The 19463-nt window shown below is 46.9% G+C and overlaps 1 long non-coding RNA gene across 1 annotated transcript in view; it reads left to right on the plus strand.

Annotated features, from left to right (window-relative positions):
• Window positions 1–19463, plus strand: part of LOC112827772 (uncharacterized) — a 43605-nt gene that overhangs the window by 3998 nt on the left and 20144 nt on the right. Inside the window, exon 2 of the long non-coding RNA XR_012379066.1 lies at window positions 15806–15964. This is a non-coding gene — a long non-coding RNA (uncharacterized lncRNA). The remainder of the gene's footprint in view (window positions 1–15805; window positions 15965–19463) is intronic.

A 19463-nucleotide genomic window follows, 5' to 3' on the forward strand; every position in this document is an offset into this window, starting at 1 on the left:
CTGAGCCACCCAGGCGCCCTGAGAAGACGCAATTTTAAGCAGCTCTAAATATAAAGACATTTATTATAGCACCTAAGGAGCCTCATAGCTGGCACTTGCAGGATTGGCACAAAGGCTCCCTAATGTCATCCGTTAGCTTCACCACCTCACAGGAAAGTGGGGTTGGGGTGAGGACAGGCTTGTGCATGGGCAACAGCTGTGTCTACTGCACTTCCTAGTGTAGACCCTGGAGGCCCTCCAGTTGGAGGTTGGACTTATAGACAGCAGGATTAAGACAGAACGTATATCTTTTTGTTAATTACAGAAGCAGTCTGATTGCGGGGCGCCTGGGTGGCTCAGTCGTTAAGCATCTGCCTTCAGCTCAGGTCATGATCCCAGGGTCCTGGGATCGAGCCCTGCGTCGGGCTCCCCGCTCAGCGGGAAGCCTGCTTCTCCCTCTCCCACTCCCCCTGCTTGTGTTCCTTCTCTCACTTTGTCAAATAAATAAATAAAATCTTAAAAAAAAAAAAAGAAGAAGTCTGATTGCAATTGTTCCCTGATTCATTGATGTAATGGTAGACCTTCACAGTTCAGAAATGGGAGGTAATTCATGAGACATCTGCTATGAGGTTAGCCCCACGTCCCCTGCAGCTGAGAGGTTAGACCTGGGCCCTTTGCTTGGAAGACTGCATTGAGAGGTTCCTATGCTGAAACCCAGAGGGAATGTCATCTCTCCAATGGCTGGGTGGCGAGACTTGCAAAGCACTGAAAGTCCTCTCCCTTCCCATTGCTGCCTCCAGCCTTGGCCCAAGGCTTCCTGTTAGATTTCAGAAGTTTCCTGGGTGTCTGCCTTCGGCTCAGGTCATGATCCCAGGGTCCTGGGATCGAGTCCCATGTTGGGCTCCTTGCTCAGCAGGGAGTCTGCTTCTCCCTCGGCCTGCCACTCCCCCTGCTTGTGCTCTCTCTCTTTCTCTCTGACAAATAAATAAATAATCTTAAAAAAAAAATTTCAGAAATTTCTTGATTATTGTACATTCCTTGGCTGCTTACTTGGCATCTCCGCTGGGCTGTCTGATAGACCTGTAGGACTTAATGTATCTAAAACCAGCTCTTGGTTACCCCATTCCTGCAAATTTGCTTCTTCCCTGATCTTCCACATACTAGGAGATATGCCACCAGTCCACTATACTCAAGCCAAATTCTAGGAGTCACATTTGGTTAATCGCTTTCCCTCCCGGCTCAAATCCAATCTATTAGCAATTCGTGTCCAAAATATACGCTGGTCCAGTCGCTCCTCAAAGTCCCCTCTGCTACCGGCCTAGTCTGGGAACGCCCCTCTCTTGGCTGGACCTCTGCAGGAGCCTCTTGGTGTGTCTTGCTACTGTTCTCCTTGGCAGCCAAAGGTTTTTGGTCATTTTAAAATGTAAAAGGTCATATCACTCCCCAGCTTCAATGGCTTCCTGATGCCTAGAGGATAATATTGAGTCTTCCTCCGTGGCCTAGAAGATTCTGTGTGATCCATCCTTCGCCCACCTCACTGACTTCTTGAAGTTTTGTTCACTGCATTCCAGCAACTGGCCAGGACTTCGGGGCTCTTGTGGTAGTAATGCTTGCCTGAAATGCCAGAGCCCTGCAGGCTGGCCTTTTCTCCTAATTCAGCCTTAACGTAAGTAGGTCCTTCTCAGAGAAGTCTTCTCTAACTCCTAGTCAAAAATGGCCCATACCTCCAGCCTCGAAGCCCTTACCATGTGTTCTTTTCTACATTGTAATTGTCACTGCCTGATTTGTGCTCAATGGCTTACCTTTATTATCTGTCTTCCTCAACAGACTGTGTGCTCCCATGAGGGTTTCTATTGCTTATGGCTGCACCCTCAGTACTGGAAATGGCATCAGTATTTATAGGTTCTCAGTGAATACCTGTTGAACAAGGACATGTTTTAAAGCCTTTAACTCTCATATTAAAATATAAAACTCCCAGGGGTTCCTGGGTTGGGCATCCAACTCTTGATTTCGGCTCAGGTCATGATCTCAGGGCCCTGGGATCAAGCCCAGCATTGAGCTCTGTGCTCATCATAGAGTCTGCTTGGGATTCTCTCTCTCCCTCTGCCCCTTCCCCCGTGCACACATGCTCGCTCTCACTCTCGAATAAATAAATATATTTTTAGAAATATATATTTATATGTAAATACATATATGTATATATATATATATACATACATGTACATATATATATATAAACTCCACACAAGAAGAAGGAAAACAATAGGCTTTTTGGGAAAACTGAGACAGTGCAGGAGCTAGGAGGCACCAAAAATGTAGGGAGGAGAGGCCTCAGACAGTACTGTGTTGTGTGAGCTTGAGGGCGTAAAGGGTGCATGGATGCATGGACAGGCAGTCCAGAGTTTGGTCTTGGTCCAACCATGAAAAATTTAGACACTGAAGATGCCAGAGTCAAGGAAAGGAAAGTCACTCCAAGCCTGGAGTCCTTTAAATTTTTTTTAACGAAGTTTGGAGTCTTTAAGCAAGTTGTTTAACCCCTGTAGGCCTGACCCTCTCACGGCATTGGGCTGGATGATCACTGAGTTCTGGGCCACCAATGATTGCTCCATGTTCCTTCCATGGTTCATTCAGTAAGGTTTTTTTTTTTTCCCATTAAGTATTAATTGAGCACCTACTGTGTTCTGCAAACCATGCTATGGGTTAGGCAACTAGCAAAGGACAAGGCACAATCCCTCTTCTCATGGAACTAACGTAGAAGACAGAAGTTAAACAAATGACAAATAAATATATCATTACAAATTGTGGGGGGCAATAAAAAGTGCAACGAGAGAGTTTATAAATGAATATCTTGTGGAGATTGTAAAGTCAGATAAGCCTCCTCCACAAAAAGTGATATTTTTCTTAATTTAAAAAATGTTGGGGTACCGGGGTGGCTCAGTTGTTGAGCATCCGCCTTAGGCTCAGGTCATGATCCCGGGGTCCTGGGATCAAGCCCCGCATCGGGCTCCCTGCTCAGCCGGAACCCTGCTTCTCCCTCTCCCACTCCCCCTGCTTATGTTCCCTCTCTCGCTGTGTCTCTCTCTGTCAAATAAATAAATAAGATCTTTAAAAAAACGTTGAAGCTTTGGGGTAAGGTGATGAAGTGTCTATAGGGAGAGTTTCTGGCTGAGTCTCTGACAGTGAGATGTGCATTTGCACAGATGCTTTCTCCATCACAGTGATGGATTCCTCTGTTCCCTACACAGGACATGCTGGGACTTCCTGGAGCCAGGAGGGTGAGCTCAGGGGGTTATCTCTGGGCCGAGGGACGGGATGGGGAGGGGAAGGTGAAGAACAGCTCTCTTCTGTGCAGCAGATGAAGGTGAAACTTGGCATTTTCAACTTTCTGTTCCAATCCCCTGACCCCCCTTGGCCAAACTCCTACCAACAGGCAACAAAGAGGTGTTCAACGTGGAGGCACATCCCCCCCCACCCCTACTCACTGTGTGATTTTTGTGGTGGGTATGAACCTTGGTACCAAAATTCATTTGTTCAAGAAATACAACTTTCTTTATTTTGTTTAAAATTATCTTAAGTCCTTCTCCACACCCCCATCCGTTGTGGCAGAGGAAATCAATCCCAGGCATCACTGGGGATCTCTCCTCTGCTCTCTTCCCCCAGGTCCCAGGGAAGGCATAATCCGCTGAGCACTCGCAGGCTTAGCTTTCCTCATGCACTTGGAGCCGTCCCCAGGAGGCTCTGCCTTCTCCCTGAAGGGCCCAGACTGCACAGGACTCCAGGGACCCCTCTCCAGGTCTGGGAGAAATTTCTCACCACTCTTCTCTTGAGCCAGCATCCCTCTACCCTCTGGCTTCTACAAGAAACAGCAGGAGACTTGATTTTCAGGTGTTTTTTTTTTTTTTTTTTTTTTTTTTTTTTTGCTTGCTGCTCAAAAGGCTTGTGAAAATTCAGGAAAAGTGCATGCAAATTAACACTTTAAAAGACAATCTTGCTTAGAACTGGAGCTTTGCAATCTGGGAGACTGCATTTGTCTGAGTCCTAGCTTTACCTGAGCAAATCACCACCTCTTTCAGCCTCCTTTTTTCCCATCTGTTAAGTGAGGGAAAATCATAGTAAAGACTCCTCCAGGGAATTGTTATGAGGGTCAAATCTGGATTGCATGCAAAATTCTTAGGACAGTGTCTGGCGAGTACTCAATAAATGTTAGCTATGATTTTAATAATATATGATGTTAGCTATGGTTATAAAATACACTGTTAACTTTTATCTCCTAGCTTCAGGATTACATGTATAAAGTTTTGTGGAGGGTAGTTTCCCTGGTGCTGCTAAGCCCTTCCCACCTTCCCCAGGCTGTGAAGGGGCTTGGTGAGGCCAGCAGTGTTTTTCATGTTCCTTGAAGAGCAAGTGCAAGTCCGGTCACGACTTCCCATCAACCTCCTTGTCAAACCCAGAGAGAGTGATGATCTATCCTTCTTGGAGGTTCCTACTTACTGTGTGGCAGCTTTTGAATTATAACCTCTCTTGTTCAGACAGATTTTTCTCTTCCCTCTACTCCTCCTTCCCCTCCAAAATACTACAAGTGAATATCATTTATATTGATTTTTTTTTTTTTTAAACCTACCCTCCGGGGAGCTCATTCCCACCCCCAGAAAGTCTGGGACGCCAGCCTCTGATTATATTTTTCCTAAGGCTAAGTCAAATTTTCGTTTGTTATGGAAATACTAAATCTTTTTAAAAAACAGCCTCCAGTCTTTGGGACAAACATTGACATGGGCTGTGGGCCTGCGCCTGAGCACAGGAGGGGAAGCTGGGAGGATGGCGAGGCTCTTACGGGTGCACAGGGCGGAGCTGCTGAAGCCTCACAGAGAGTGACAGAGAAGGGAAGAGAGCAGGGTTTCTGGGCCTGTGGGGGAGAGAGACAGAGAGACAAGGGGAGACAGAGATTCATGGGGCAGAGGCCTGGGCAGAAAAGAAAACAAGGGCAGAGAGCCTGTGTAGTTTTCTGAGCATTCACTCTACGAAAAGTTTTGAAATGAGAGGGGAAAAAAAGCGCCTGTAAGGAAAATGGCTTTAAAGGACAAGTTAACTGCATCTTTCCAAATTGAAACCTAGACCCAGAAAGTTTCATCCAGAAATTAAACACAGAGTGGGGCTGAGAGACTGGGTACAAGTGCTCGTATCTTTCCGACTTTGAGTCATTCTGTAGGTTTGAATAAGTCATCTCTGCGTGTATTTTTCTAGACTTTCAAGAAATAAGAAAAAATCTTGACCTTATGGGTTTTGCCCATACTATGTTTGAGGGCCAGCTTTTATTTAGTGCCTGTATATGTTATTTAGTAGAGGTTTCATAAATGTGTCTGAATCAACCCTGAAAATAATCCTGTGTGGGAGATACTATTTTTCTTTTTAGTAGATATAGAACGTGAGGCTCCGTGAGGTTAAATTGCTTTCTAAAGTCCTGGGACCGGGGCGCCTGGGTGGCTCAGTCGTTTAGCGTCTGCCTTCGGCTCAGGTCATGATCCCAGGGTCCTGGGATCGAGCCCCGCATCAGGCTCCCTGCTCCGTGGGAAGCCAGCTTCTCCCTCTCCCACTCCCCCTGCTTGTGTTCCCTCTCTCACTGTGTCTCTCTCTGTCAAATAAATAAATAAAATCTTAAAAAAAAAAAAAAAAAGTCCTGGGACCTATAAGTGCTGAAGCTGGGATTTGTACCCAGGTTGGCTCAGGCTCACTGTCCATCCAGTCCAGTCCACCTTATCAGAAGGGGCCTGAGCATTATCTCCCCAGTGTTCTACCGACTTCTCCTGCTTCCAGACTTTCGTGGAACCAGTTCCTCAGGGCTCCTTCCTGGTCCCAGCTGCATCCACTCAAGATACAGGCCTACCGAGCAGCCCTCCCCTGCGAATTTGCTGCGCCTCTCCCTCTCCCTCTGAACAGCCCAGAAGGGCCAGCAGCCCAGGTACATTTTTTTAAAAAGATTTTATTTATTCATTTGAGACACAGAGATACAGAGAGAGAGAGAGAGACAGCATGAGTAGGGGGAGAGGCAGAGGGAGAGGGAGAAGCAGGCTCCCCGCTGAGCCAGGAGCCCAATGCGGGACTCGATTCCAGGACCCTGGGATCATGCCCTGAGCCAAAGGCAGACGCTTAACCATCTGAGCCACCCAGGCGCCCCCAGCCCAGGTACATTTTGAATATTTCGTTATCTGATAACCTCCCAGTGATGTTGTTCACCCTTGACAACACAGGGTCTTATTTTAAAAATGACATTAGCCAATGGCTTTTTAATTTTAGTTTTTATATTTATCAAAATGAAACACGCGCATAATTTGGAGAGTGAAATAGTTCTATGACGGCTGCCTCTCACATACTTGTGTTTCTGTTCTGATTTTTCAATTTTAAGATTCACCCTTGAATCCCCGCTATGAAAGATGAGTGTGGCTCTTTCATCCGCTGCCGAACCCTCCTTAGACACACACTCCTTTTCCATTCCACATCTTCTTAATATTGTTCTAGGTTAATGCTGTTTATTCAAAATTCAGTATTTACATTATGAAAATATATATTATAGTTCTAACGGAGCCCTTCAGTAAGCTGTGATTACTTTTCCTTTCCTGGAGTTAGTGATGGTCTTATTTTTTCATTTGCTTTGTTTATTTTGCATTAAGCAATCTTTAAAGTTCAAACTCTTTGCTAAAGATCTAAATCCCCTCCACAGGTCTTCTATCCAATTCATCTTTGTGCAGAAGCCGCTCCCGGGGCTCTGCCCTGCGGCGGTGGCCACTGGTGGCCCTCCCCGCGCCTCCCTGCACGCTGTTCAGCTGTCGCGGTTGTCGGGGGGGGGGGGGGGTGGGGGGAGGGGACTGCAGCATCCTGGGGTTCCCTTCACTGCCCTTCCCGGGTGGATCTCTTGTTTCCTACATCCTCCGTTTATTCTATTCGCGAGGAGCTCATTTTCTAGCAACTACAGGAGCAAGGGGGCATGCAGCCATGCCTTTTAAACCTAAGTATTTCCAGCACCCAGCATCATAGGTGCCTAGTAAATGTTTGTTAAATAATGAAAGGATAAAAGAAGAAAGGAGGACAGGAAAGCATCAGCAGAGAAGAAGTTATCACAGATCTAAGAGATAAAAGGGAAACAGTAAATCCCGATAATTTGATGTTTAAATGACTCACCTAAACTTTTAACTTATGATTTACATAAGTAATAATGAAAATTCACAAGAACTCCTGGATTTAGGGGACTCTTCTCATCTTTTCCAAAGACTGTCTGGCGTGGGGAAAGAATGTAGGCAGTGAATGAGTTGCTTAACCTTTCCGTGTCTTGATTTCTTTGTCCATAAAAAGAAAGGGATGATAGTACCTACCCAGGAAAAGTGCTGTGTTGAGTGAGAACTAATAGCTGCTGAACCCTGTCATATGTCATCCCATTAAAATGACACTTAAATTAAATCATCTGTATGTAAAATGCCTGCCTCCATGCCCAGGCTTTTGCAGTACAGTTGACCCTGGAACAACGTGGGAGTTAGGGTCATCAATCCCCCACACCGTCAGAAATCCACGTGTAACTTTTGACTCCCCTCAAATTTAACTGCTAACAGCCTACTGTTGACCGGAAGCCTTACCCACGACATAAACATTCGATTAACACATATTTTGTATGTTATATGTATTATATACTGCATTCCTACAATAAGTTAAATTAGAGGAAAAATGTTATTAAGAAAATCGCAAGGAAGTGATTTTCCTGGGTGGCTCAGTCAGTTAAGCGTCCCATTCTTGATCTCAACTCAGGTCTTGATCTCAGGGTCATGAGTTCAAGCACCGCATTGGGCTCCACTTCGGGCGTGGAGACTACTTAAAAAAAGAGAGACAGAGAGAGAGAGAGAGAAAAGAAAAAAAAAAAAAGAAAATCATGAGGAAACTACATTTACAGTACTATACTTGTTGAAAAAAAATCTGTGTAAGTGCACCTTCACATTTCAGACCCACGTTGTTCAAGGGTTGACTGTACTTGTTAAAGGAAAATGATTTCCTTCCTTTCTCCTTTTAAGAACTCAGGGTGCTCTGACCTGACGAATACAACAGTATCGAGGATGCTGAAAATAGTTATAAAAGTTTAGAATTGGGTTCAGAAGTGATGAGGGTGATAGCAGTGAGATCCCTTTCTAGTGTTGGCTCTCACGGCGACTTGCTGAGCATCCTTAGGCAAGTCGCTCTCCCTTCCCGAGCCTCAGTGTTACCTTCAGCAAAATGTGGGGCCGTGTGGCTGGTGACGAAGGTCCCCCACCCCACCCCAACTCTGCCGTGCTCTAATCTTGTTCTATGAAATGCCCTTCCCAGAACCGACTCCACCCAGCTGCTGTTCGCACCATTTGACTGCGAGACAGATGCTATCTCTGCCCCTGGCACCGGCCTCCGACAGGACTGGAGTCCATGATAGATGTCCTCGGAGGTGGACTGGGGAGAAGAAGCCACTACATTCTTCTGCAATGTAATGCAAAACAGCTCCGGCTTTGGCTCCAGCCGACACCAGGAAAGTGGACTTCATTGTAAAAGCCGCCTTGTCAGCGTCAGCCCGGGGTGATTAATGACTCTTTAATCCCAGAGCAGAATACCTGACAAAATATGCTTGCGCCAAAAAAGGCAGAACAAACCTAATTAGAGCCTGGTCAACCCACTCACAAGGTGTGGGTTGCTAAGGACCCCAGCCCCTCGGAAAGGAAACCTCTCCCTTTAGGTCTGTGAAAGAATCAAGTGTCCACAATGGGGAAGGGACTCCATTAAAAGCAGGGACTGGCCAATGAATAAACATGCAGGTTACCATGTTGATATTTCCCTGAATGCCATTCTGAAGTGGGGTGCTTGGGGCCTCGGAGGCCGGTGCCCCCGGTATTGTACTGGGGGAGGGACTGGCCATTTGAAGTCAAGGTGAGGACATACTGGGGGCAGATGGAACCTGCTTTGTTTGTGAAAGAGTTTTTCTGCTATTTATGCTAATGAGTGGGAAACACTTCTCAAGCATTTCAGATGATTCTGTAATGAGGCCCGGCAGAATGTGCCAACATTGTTGGCCCAGGACAATTTTAAACTCCCACTCGCCACATTAGCAGCCCCTTTCTTTACATGAAGGCCCTTGGAGGGTGAAGGAGGACAATGAAGGAAGAGTGAAAACATCACAAAGAGAGGCTTTTGTTTCCCCTTCCTTTGAACCCTCTCAAAAGCCCGGTTTCAAGGGGTGTGTTGGGCCTGCCTTTCAACGTTACTGAACCCAGAATCCCCTGTTGTTTAGCAACATAGAAAGCTGACCTTAATCGACTCCACTTCTGAGCAGGCTTTGTAAATCACTCTGCCCCAGAGTGAAATTTCCTGATGGCGTCTGTATGTGATATACACCATTTGTACACAGGATACCAACGTGCCCGTGCAACGCACACGCGCTCTTCGGCTCACAACCTGCTTTGTGGACATTCTTGAGGTTCCTTCTCCCGCACAGCCTACCTCCGAGTTAGGAATCGCTGTTCTCATGACACCGCTTAGACAGCTGAGCTTGCAGGGGACTTGGGTGACCCGACCAGAGTCATGCCTCGAGAACGGAAAGGAGCTGTGGCCAGAACGGAGGTCCCCCTGACTTTCCCCGCTCGACCACAGTTGTTCCAGGATGGTACGTCCTGGTGTGTGCGTGTGTGTGCGTGCCAGGGAGACATCTTCAGAGAGGAGCGTGTTGAAGGCCTGTGTTTTGTTTTAGGGAGAGAATGGCACTGCTAGATTATGGTGACATTTTGGATTTCCTCCTTAACTTTTGGTCATGATAGCATTTCCTGGACACGACTTCTCCTTTCACTGGACTCTGGCTGTGCCAGGTTGATTCATATCCACTCCTTCCTTCCTCGGCCCCAAGTCACCCAGCGGCAGGCAGACGGCTGCTACACGGCGCCGTATTGGATAGTCCAGCTTCCCTACAGGGGAGTGCCTCCCTGGGCCTTATCGGTTTGGTTCCAGGGGCGTTGTGAGGAAGGGGGTGCACCCTGGCACTCATCTACAAGTTTGGCTGCGGTTCAGGCCTGAGAGACATGTGCATACCCTCAGAGCCTCTAGACTGGTAACAATCAAAGCTGACTTTGGTTTCTGACCAGGGCTGGTGTCTTGGGCACGTGATCTGCACAGTGGTAGCCGACTCTGCTCCAAGGGGCGTGGTTTAATGCTGTGCTGTCACTATCTTGACATTCTTCATACTTTCATCTTTGAATTTCTGTTTATAAGTGAAGTCCAATAAAACGGGAGGGCAAGGGTGGTACGTGCACTCTGCCTGTCCACGCAGTTCCTTGCTGCCCCACTGCACAGAGCGTCCTCCATGTACTCCCTGCGGGAATTCAGTGAAAGTCCCAGCAAGCTAGGTGCCCTGTGTCGCCACTGAGTGGGGCGCCCGTGGCCCGGAGAGGCTGTGCTTTCTGTTCAAACCAGAACGGAAGGATGCCGAAAGAAGGCAATGGCTTCTACGAAACACGGCTGACCAGGGAGCCCCGTCATATCCTTCCTGCTCATATGAGCCAGTCATTCACGCTGAAGGCCATGAGGCAACGAAAGGGGGAGAGAGGATGATGTCTGCCTTCCCGGCAGCCTCTGCGGTGAACCAAAGGCGGAGAGGGATTGGGAGAATGTGTGTGTACTACGGAATGGCATAAAAACAATTGGGTTAGTGTTGAATAGCACTTCCACTGTTCTGGAAAGAAGAGCACACATATGCATGTATGGGCCACAAAGTCAAAGTTCTGCATTTTGGTGACTGCGTAGGGGTTAGATGCTCTTATATTTGCATTGAAAACTGGCATTGTACAATCTGTAGATGCATGGTAAAACTCATGCAAATGATTTAAAAATTTGATTTCTCTTTACTTAAAATGACATTAAATAGCAAATAAAAATCACCACGACAAGTTGAGAGAGAAACCACAGAAGGAAGGGAAGAGCTTTATATTTTGGCACGTTTAAAGTCACTTTTTTTCCTGCTTTTTGGACGAGAGGCCCAATGCTTTCATTTTGCACTGGTCCCACATTAAGTAGTTAACCCTGTTCTGGCAGAAGACATATAGAAATGAATATTATGTGTTTAAAAACAATTTTCTGTGATCACAGATGTCATGATTAACTCCCAAAGGAACTGATCTATGAATGGTGCTGTTCTTTGGGTCTCACTTAGCGCGCTGGAGGGGCTGGCGCATGGCGCTGCAACGCTCTGCGGGCAAAGGGTGGGGTGGTGGAAACCTTGTGGACCTATTATCTAAGTAAACATGGACAAGTCACTTATCTCGAGGCCTCTCTTTTCTTAATCTGCAAAATGGAGATAACACATGCCTTGCCCATTTTGTCTGAAGTTCCAGCAAAAAAAAAAAGATAAGTGACTAGGAGGGGGCCCCGGGGTCAGTCGTTGGGCGTCTGCCTTCGGCTCGGGTCGTGGTCCCCGGGTCCTGGGATCAGGCCCCGCATCGGGCTCCCTGCTCGGCGGGAAGCCTGCTTCTCCCTCTCCCGCTCCCCCTGCTTGTGTTCCCTCTCTGGCTGTGTCTCTCTCTGTCAAATAAATAAATAAAATCTTTAAAAAAAAGATATAAAGATGTTTTGAAAAATTTAAAGTGTGCATGTTACAAACGACTTCATAACTTTTAGTATTACTAAAAAAAAAATCACAAAGCAAGAATCATGAACATTGCTCTTTGTTCCTCTGATTTGCAAATTAATTTTAAATGAAGTTCCACCAAATTTGCATAACTCCAAATTCATGTCTTTTTTTCTTTTAAAGAAGTCTGTTAATAACTGTTTGGAAGATATATTCAATATATTCACAACTTTTTGTTCCTCCTTGTGGTATACAATATACACCAATGTTTTTAAAGGCCAGAGTGGTTTGGCCAAAGTAAGGAAGCTTTATTCTATGCAAAAAAGCAAAATATAGAGTAGAGTATACAGTATTCTCTAATAATACAGTTGTCAAATCTGTGCATAGAAAAATGAGTGGAAATAAATCAAAAGCCTAACAAATAAAAAAATAAACAACTTCGCATAGAAAATAAATGAGTCCAAATCACATAGGGCCCTATCATAATGTGGTCTACGTTTTATCACAGTTTAGATAACTTTTGGATTAAAATATGTTTCTCCAAGTGTAACAGCTGTTCACAGGCGAAGTCTGATAGATTAACCCGCTGAGACTATAGAAATGTGCTAATCTTATCCCTCCAATAACAGCATTATAAGTAGGTCTCTGTCATACAATAATTTTATGATAAATGGTAGACTGATACAGCAGAAGAATGGATGTACTGGAAGGAAACCATTTTTGCCCTGGGACATTGAGGAAGCCATTTCTCTTAGCATGGGCCTCAGTTTCCCCATCTGTCCCAGGGACAGAGTGGACGATAAACTCTAAAGGGACATCCAGCACCAGTATTCTGTGTTTTGATGGCCTTGATGTGACCTTCAAAGCCTTAGTGCCAAAGTCATTCTCAGGACCACCCGAAGTGAGGCCGTGAGTACACATGGCAACAGCTGGCATAGACAGAGTCTGTGTCCCAAGGTGATACAGCAGATCTGGGTTCTCAAATAACAGTTTCAAGTCCGGATCCAATCTGTCCCTTGGCCCAAGGTACTCCTCTCTGGATGGGACTCACCCTCCCAGAGTGGGAGGCTCTTTTTCCAGCGCTGAGAGGAGGGCGTTCAGCTTTCTCTCCTAAGGCTGTCTGACCGCATCCGCGACATACCCACACAGCAGCTGACCCATAAGTGTTTGTTGAACACCAAGTTATGGTTTCATAATTTATTACCCATTTTATTTCTCCTTTCAGACTGCAAGCACTTCAGAGTCAGAGGCTCATCAAATTCAAATTCATCCCTCTCTTCCCCATCGCAACTCGCGCATGCATGGGACCTAGCATATAGGGAGAGCTCTGTAGATGTGAATTCTAATGTTTTGAGTCAACGCGAATGATGGCCACTACCCATTTTGCTGAAATTGATATTCTTGCTCATGAAAGACCGCAGGCTGCCCTGGACTGGTGCTGGTGTCTGCCTCCTGCTCACCAGTGGGAGGGATGGGGATACAACTTGTGCTTTTCTGGGAGGACACAGACAGCCAGAAACGAAATCCCCAAACTCTTGCTTACTAAAGACCGCACTTCCCATGACCTCGGGCTTTTCTTGCTTTGCGGTCTTGTTCAAAATGGCATTTGGGGGGCGCCTGGGTGGCTCAGATGGTTAAGTGTCTGCCTTCGGCTCAGATCATGATCCCAGGGTCCTGGGATCGAGCCCTTCATCGGGCTCGCTGCTCAGCAGGGGGCCTGCTTTTCCCTCTCCCTCTGCCATTCCCCCTGCTTGTACTCTCTCTCTATGCCAAAATAAATAAAATCTTTAAAAAAATGGCATTTGGAATATACACTACCCAGCAATGAAAAATTGTGTGAGGCTGTTCATAGCAGCTGTGTTCGTTATAGCCTCAAACCAGAAACAAGCCAAACGTCCATCGGCAGGAGATTGGGCAAACAAAATTCATTATATCCTTACTAGAAAATACTACTCCGCAATAAAAAGGAGCAAACTTACATGGATGAATCTTAAAAGCATCCTACGTGAAGGAAGCCAGATGCAAAAGAGTACATACTGAATGCTTGTATTTAAAGGCAGTTCTAGAAGAGATCAAATTCATGGAGAGTGATAGAAACAGGAAGAGTGCTTGCCTGAGAGTGGAGTGGGGGTGGGGGGGTGGGGATTGCCTTGGAAAGAGGGCACAAGAGAAGTTTCTGGGTTGATGGAAATGTTCTATGTCTTGACTGGGGTGGAGGTTACACTTGTCAAAACTCATTGAACTGTACACTTACAAATCTCTACGTTACATCGTCTGTTCAATTAACCCTCAATTAAACCCCCTGCAGTATTTGTAGCTGAAGTTTCCCCCCTTTCAGTGGCTGTCTCCCGGCTCAGACCCAGGGAAGGAAGCTGTGATTCCTCAGCTGTGGCCGCACTACAGGTCTCCTCCCATCCGCCTGGGGCGGCCCCAGCACGTGGCCCATTTCTCATTCAGGCACTTTGCTGGCACTTTGTGAATGCCTGTCTCTCCCTGGGCTCTCTCAGGGCCCACGGAAAACTCCCATCCTTCTTCCCCTAAGCTACTTCTTCAGATCTCCAGTTCGCTCTGTGTTTTCTCTTCTCTACGCTAATCCCCAGTTTTTCCATCCATGCTTCATTGAACATGGTTTCCAAACCCTTCCTCCTTGTAGGTCCCTCCCCTGGACACGTTCCAGCTGCCCCAGGCCCATTTCAACGATTCTCTGAACACTTTGGCAGACAAACTCGACTTCTCCCTCCAAAGTGATTTCACCAAGAGGAGGCGGGCCGTGAGCCATTGTCAGAACAAGCCAACAGGTTAAACTTTTTTTAAAGGGGAAAGAGAAGTGGAAATGTGGTGAGAATCCTGCAAAAGGTCCCTGTGAATGATTGACACACATTTAAGCAGACATCGTATTTGTGCGATGCCAGGGGGCTGATCCATTAATAGATATAATTTGTAGGCTCCCAAGGAGAGGTTAAAGAGGAGAGCACAGATTCCTTTGAGCCGACTTGGTGCTCCATGTCATCTGTCCCAGCCTTAATCAAGTTATCATATCAAACCGGTGTCTCCTGGACCCCAGCTCCCCATCTGAATGAGGAAAAAATTTGCAGACAAATTTCTAGCAGCAGGAAGTTGGTGCTCTCCTGCGAGTTTGGATAAAAAGTACCTGTAACCTCTCCAGGCCTCCCTCCTGCTCCTGCTGAGAGTTCAGTTCAAGTGGCTCCCTTATTTGATTACGCCTCTCGGCCCTTTTCTGGTGTAGGTATCCAATCCACGGCCGTGCCCACCGGCTCCCTACGAAGCAGAAAACATTAGAGTTACTCTTTTGTGAAATTATGGGGAAGCTCAGTGGGCCAAGCGTTCATGTAGGGTGTGTGTGTGTATGCATGCGTGCAAGGAGACACACAGATGTGTGTAAAAAGAGGAATGCTGTCTGTTAGCAAATGTGGCATTGATTTATATTTGCTTCCTTTAGTCACAGAACAACCGAGTGGCATCTCTAAGTCTTCACGATAAACAAACAAAAAAAAGAGGTAGAGAAGAAAAGGCTTCTGCTTAAGCCCTATAGATCATTATTATTTTTTTAGTGTTTGCGAAAGCTTTATACCATGCATAATTTGCAAGCAATGGACCAAATTCTATTATCGATTTCTTTGCTTCACACTGTATAATTCAAATTATTGTGCTGTGTAGTATTTTATACTGAGGGTACAAATTATGATGCTCTTTGTAACTGTTTTTTATTTTATTTTATTTATTTATTTGAGAGAGAGAGCAGGGGGAGGGGCAGAAGGAGAGGGAGAGGCAGATTCCCCGCTGAGCAGAGAGCCCAACTACTGGAAGCCACCCCCCCCATGACCTGAGCTGAAGGCAGCCCCTTAACCCACTGAGCCACCCAGGTGCCCCTACTTGTGACTGTTTTTGTGGGAAGATATTACTGTACTTTCATCATTTGTTGATAGGTTTGTGCATAGCCATCTCTCCTAAACATTACTTTAGGAGCAGAGAAAAAGAATGTAGGGGATATGTGTTGTAAGCATGTGCCTACTCTAGATTGCCTTTTTTCTTTTGTTGGTTTTCTTAAAAAAAAAAAAAAAAAGGACATTTATTTTCCCACTCAATCACCAGAAAACAAAAAACCGAAAAATTTTGCAAGACACTCTTTTGGATTCATTTCAGGAAATATTAACCTAATCAAGGAGGATAATGGTAATGCCTTTTCATCTTCAGGTGCCCCAGACTCCGGAGAATCCCGCCTAAGAGGGGCATTTTCAGATCAGCCCATGGCTTCGGGAAGACTCTGGCCATGGAGTCCTAGGAGGTGGTGGTGCTGAAAACTCCAGAGGAAATTGGACTTGTCGGGGCGAGAGCGAGGACAGCGCTGGGCTGGTAAGCAACGGACTTCTCATGCATCTGTTCATTGCCGAGGGGGGAAAAAAGGAAACACACCCTCCGAACTCAAGATGCCTATGAGGTATCCCTTTAACAGGCTGGACGCTTGGGAAGCCAATGTTTTGGGGCTCGCTGGCGGTGGTTGTGGAGAGAACCGGGGCGCCCGCGGAGCCTGCCTTCACAGCGTCGGCCGGGATGCCGCGGGTTAAGCTACCTGGCTGCGCGGAGGGGCGACCCGGCGGCAGCTGCCGTCGGGAAATACATTTGATTTTCTGAATTTTTTGGCAGCTGGTGACAAAGGGCCAGGTATGGCGCCTCGGCGGGGGGCGGGGGGGGAATCTTTGCAGGAGGAGGCCGCGGGCCACACATAGGCGGGCCCGGATCCCTGCGCCGCACCCCCCTGCGCCCCTGGGGGGTCCCGCCGCCGCCACAGGGGCCGCAGAGCCAAGGCCGGCGGCCCCGAGCCCCTGGGCTGTGGCGAGCCGCCCGCCGCGGCCTCCCGGCTGGGCCAGATGCCCCAAAGCGCTGGGCTCAGAGCCTGTGTGCAGGGCACGCCTCCTGAAGAAGGAGGGGCACCTCGCGCTGTCTTAACCAACTCTTTTTTTTTTTTTTTTTAAGATTTTATTTATTTATTTGTCTGAGAGAGAGAGAGAGAGAGAGAGAGAGAGAGAGAGAGACAGAAAGAGCACAAGCAGGGGGAGCGGAAGGAGAAGCAGGGGGGAAGCAGAAGCAGGCTCCCCACTGAGCCGGGAACCCAATGTGGGACTCGATCCCAGAACCCTGGGATCATGACCTGAGCCGAAGGCAGATGCTTAACCAACTGAGCCACCCAGGCGTCCCAGCCTCCCACTGTCTTAGCGCTGAAGTCCAAGGCCCCTGGTCGGTCACAAGCAGCAGGGGACTTTTAGAGCTTCAGTCAGTTCATCAAGAAAGGTCCACAACTCCGTTGTCTAAGTCAGCCTTTTGCTAGGGTTTTGGAGGTGTCGCCAGAAATTCCCCCAGGCTCCATACCCCCCCCCCCGGCCCCTGGCCCTGTCCTTATGAGATTATATTGGGACATTTCATGACTCTTGCCCGCCTGTGCTGCCTGGAGTTTCGGTGAAGGGCAGTGGTGGACCTCACTCTTCCCTGGAAGACACAGTGGAAGCCCTAGGGGAGACTCCTGGGGGAAGTGTAGCTCCTGGGCCTCTAAGGGCACTAATTAATGCTTCATTCACTCATTGGAAAACATTTACTGAGCACCCCAAGCCTTGTGCCCGTCTCAGAATGTCTGCACTTCCTCAGGCCCCTGTCGCATCTTGCTCCCAGGTCTCCTGCGGGGCAGCACCTGTCAAACTCCGCTGGAACACAAAGCATCAGGCTCCTTACCAGCACCAAAGGCCCTTGCATTCCACATACAGACTTGCCCCACCTCATCCTGGACGTGTGTGGGCCATATTTCCTCAGCACCACTCTGGAACATTCCAAACAGCCACCAGCCACCTCAGACACTAGCCAAACTTTGCTCCTGTTCCTTTCCTGTCCAGAATGAGGCAGTTCATAGTGTTGATTTTATTTATAGAGGATGTCAGGATTCCAGGAAGGCAGGCTTGGAAAGGAACAAAATGTGGCAGATAACATACAGCTTTAGTAGTGCTCTTTCACTCTCTGAGCAAATCTGTACATAAAATGAAGCCCAATATCTTTAGCTGCTATTAAAATACAAGCGGCCCTATTTTTTATTGAAAAATGGGGCTCCCCCACTAGACTAATTCTTCCTCAGGCTTCATTCACTTTGGCAGATTTTTCTACCTGACCCTCTCTCTCAGAACCAACGCTACCAAATAATGATGCCAAAGCCTCTCGCTTCATGTCCTTAGACTCTGTCTCAGAGGAGGCCTCTTTTCTGCTGCTGGAGCCATTTTATTTCAGGTTGATCCCTAATTAAATTCAGTGTAATGTAGGACCTGTGTGTGAACGTGGACGTGTATGTGTGTATGTGTGTGTGTGAGAGAGAGAGAGAGAGAGAGTATGCTGTTTGCAATCAGCAGGACGAAGCCTAGAAATGAGGCCTGATTAAATAAGAATCTAAATATAGAACAGGTACCCTAGGAGTTCTTGAAAGATAAATTATTCTCAACCCTGCACAGTGACAGCAGCTTACAATGTGTTTGTCTATGTCATAATGGAATAGTTTTATTTATGTGTGTAATGCTGATAACATAAGAATATAATTATCCCACTCACGTGATGTCAGGTTTCAACTGCATCATTGTATTAGCTATCTATTACCATATAAGAAATTACCACAAACTTAGTGGCTTCAAACAACATACACTTATTATCTCATGGTTTCTGTGGGTCTGGGGTCCAGGCACAGCTTAGCCAGGCCCCCTGTTTTAGAGTCTCTTATAAGGCTCTAATCCAGGTATTGGCTGGGGCTGGGGTCTCATTTGCAACTTGACAGGGGAAGGATCCACTTCCAAGTTCATGTGGTCGTTGACAGGATTCAGTTCCTTGAGGGTTTTCAGATTGAGGGCTCCTTGCAGGCTACCAGGCAGAGGTCATCCTCAGTTCCCTGTCCCGGGGACCTCTCTATATGGCAACTTAGTGTATCGAAATGGGCAAGGGAGACAGTTAGTAGAGAGGCTGCTAGTAAGGTGAGTGTTACCATCTTATGTAATATGAACCTGGGAGTGACATCCCTCTACCTTCGACAGATTCCATTGGTTAGAAATAAGTCCCAGGTCCTGCCCACACTTGACGGGAGGGGATACCAGTAGGCATGGGCCATCCGGGCCTTCTTAGGATCTGTCCTTCATGTTCATTCCCCCCACAGGTAAACTGAGGACTTAAGATGAATGTGCCCTGGTCACAATCTCAGTGAGTTAGTTTAGTGGTTAGACTCTCATCTCAGACTTTTATTCTGTCTGCATTCTTTCCCCCCTAGCACACCTCCATAATACAAGTTTAAAATTTGCAATATTTCTGGTCCTGGAAAGCAGGTCACAGTGTCTGCGTAGCAGTCTTTCCTGCTGGGTTAACCCTGTCTGCCCCATAATCACTGTGGTCTCTTGCTAGGGAACTCAAGGAACCACAATTCTCCTGTCCCCCACGAAATATCCTTAAACCAAAATGATGGAGTCTCCTTTTCAGATCAATTAAATGAGAAAATTTTAAGAATCTCACGGTAGCTTAGTCTTCACTCCCACCCTGCCATAACTCCTTGTAACAGATGAGAAATCTGAGGTTTAGGAGAGAGAAGTGATTTATTCAAGCTCACACTGACAGGTGCGGTTCTCCATAGCACATTTAAAGCCATCACAGAGAATGTATTGGCTTGAGCAACCAACCGTAGGAAGGGCTGGTTCTCCATGATAGCCTGCAACTCAGGATCCTCAGCCCCACCCAGGCCCTGAGACCAAGAGGAAAAGAAACAATAGTTCTAATTCCAACAGGCCATGATGCTTATTGAGGGAAAGAGCTACTCGTCAATTCTGGACAAAGGCCGCTTAAA

Source organism: Callorhinus ursinus, unplaced genomic scaffold (assembly GCF_003265705.2).
Source record: "Callorhinus ursinus isolate GAN/ISIS: 27379988/994484 unplaced genomic scaffold, GSC_fseal_2.0 scaffold1, whole genome shotgun sequence".
Lineage (NCBI taxonomy): Eukaryota > Metazoa > Chordata > Mammalia > Carnivora > Otariidae > Callorhinus > Callorhinus ursinus.